The following is a 2,606-nucleotide window of genomic DNA, read 5'->3' as shown; positions in this document are numbered from 1 at the left end:
CAAACGGATTAGTCCTGATAGAATTGGACAGAAATAGTGATCATAACTCAAATTTTGCTACTTACCCTCAAAAGCAAAGCAAACAACAACAACAAACACACCCCAAATCCAGTGACAAAATAAAACCAGGCAAACAGAATTTTTCCTTGATATTATCTTTTCATGAAGAGTGAGACACAACAACAAAGCTATTACACATAAGATCAGTACCCTGTCATTGATACCAAAAAGTCAACAATTAATTAAAATTGAAGATGAGACGATAAGGGAGAATAGAAACAAGACCACAGGAAAGAGAAAAAACTAAACACAACTAAAGTAATTGTTTATATACTGAGACAAATGTAATGAATGCCACAGCACAATTTTATGAAAATCATCAGATGGAAAACCATCTTACTGTGTAAACTTTCACAAAAACATCAAGATATATTTTTTAAATTGGCAAATATAAGTTCTATCTTTTTCACCTCCATAATGTAAATCAATATCACCATTAAACATTACTCATCCACCAAATCAGTTCATGATTACATATATTGAATGCTTTTTACATGTTTTTTAATACTTTTAATTATATGAGACTCTCAGTGTAGAAGAGTAATTTCTTTTGCAGTTGCAGAAAATATACTTTTAATGACAAATTTTGAACACTTCCTCTGCATAAATCTACTTTTATTTAATCATTACATCATACAATTAAGACACCACTAATACATACCTATCTCTATGTCTATCTTTTTTTACCTTTATCTGTCCATGTATATATTTATCAATCAATACAGATAATAGAGCTCTAGTGGCCTAGTGGGTAGACACTTACACTGCCAGTTCAGAAGCACATGACTCAAATCTCCTCCGGTGTGATTTACAGCATTTGAAAACTTGTACTTAACAACAACAACAACTGCAAATAAAAACTAACATATATTAAAATGTATCAACTTACATTCATGCTGGTCAAATAATTTGAGAAGCTGGACTATATATGGAAGAATGGGACATCAGAATTGGAGGAAGATTCATCAACAACCTTCATTATGCAGATAACACAACCTTGCTTGCTGAAAGGGAAGAGGACTTTAGACACTGGCTACAGAATATCAAAGACTGTAGGCCCTTCCGTATAGATTGTTTTGCAGTAGAAAAAAAAATCTTCAACACTAGAACAAAAGACAAGATCAAGATCAAGATTGAAATTTTCAACAATTTTCTTTTACTTAGATTCACAATCAACACCTCTGGTAATAGCAGTCACAAAATCAAGACATGTTGTAAGAGGGAAATCTGTTGTTAAGGATCTCTTCAAAACGTTAAAAGAGTAAGAATGTCGGTTTAAAGATCAAGGTTTATCCAAGCCATACTCTTTTCAGTTACTTACTTCCTTTGCATTTTTTTAAATGGTGAAAAATATTTGTATTTCAAGTTAGCCAGCTATACTCAGTTTAGGTGATCCCAATTTTGTTGGCAACATCCAAAGCATCATAGTCAGGAGCAAGTCAAACATAGGCCGTCTTCTCTCCATCAGGCCTAATCAAAGTGCTGACCTTGGCCAATGTCATAGAGCTTCTTTACAGTTTGTTTAATTTGGTGCTTGTTGGCCTCGACATCCACAGTGAACACAAGTGTGTTGTTTTATCTTCTATCTTCTTCATGGCTGACTCAGTGGTCAGGAAAAACTTGATGATGGCATAGTGGTCAAGCTTGTTTCTCCTGGGGATGCTCCTCCGGGGGTATTTGGGCTGCCTTCACAGTCTCAATACCTTAGGTCGCCAGGAGGTGGGTGACATGTGAGACTTCTTTTTTTTTTGGGCCGTGGATGCTCTTCAAGACTGCCTTCTTGACCTTTAATGCCTTTGCTTTGGCTTCGGTTTTGGGAGGGGCAGGGGCTTTCTTCTTCACTGTTGGTGCCATCTTTGTAGAAAGTACCTGTGCATTTTAAAGTTGACAAAGAATAAGGAGGGAATATAGACAAAGAACTGATGCCTTTTATTTATCCTGTTAGAGGAAACTACAGAATATTATATGTACTAAAAGAGGAGCAAAAATGTCTATCTTGGAGGAAGAGCAAACAAATTTCCCCTTATAGGCAAGGAGGATGAAACTTTATCCTACATCATCTGGGTATGTTGTCAAGAGAAACCAGACCTTGGAAAAGGACATTATACTGGAAAAGGTAGAATCAGAGAAAGAGAGGAACACCCTCAATGAGATATATTGGCACAGTGACTTTAACAATGAGCTTGAACCTGGTGGAGATCTTGAAGAAAGGTCAGGATAGGACATGGCTGAGATTTGGTGTTCATAAGGTTTCTATGGGTTCTAGTTGATCTGATGACACTTAGCAACAACAATATCAACACCATGTATTTGCCTAAATACTACTAATATTGTTATCATGATCAGTATTAGTATTGTTGTTGCTGTTGTTGCTGTTATGTGCCATCGAGTCGCCTGCGACTCATAGCGACCCTATGTACAACAGCCCTAAACTCCGCTCTGTCCTGTGCCAAACGCACTGTCTCTGACACTCCCATCCCAATTATCCCAGTCACTCCATCAATCCACCTCATAGAGGGCCTTCCTCTCCTGCGCTGTCCCTCCAC

Source organism: Elephantulus edwardii, unplaced genomic scaffold (assembly GCF_000299155.1).
Source record: "Elephantulus edwardii isolate Elephantulus edwardi_28Jun2011 unplaced genomic scaffold, EleEdw1.0 scaffold00142, whole genome shotgun sequence".
NCBI lineage: Eukaryota > Metazoa > Chordata > Mammalia > Macroscelidea > Macroscelididae > Elephantulus > Elephantulus edwardii.
Note: the sequence above shows the minus strand (reverse complement) of the source record.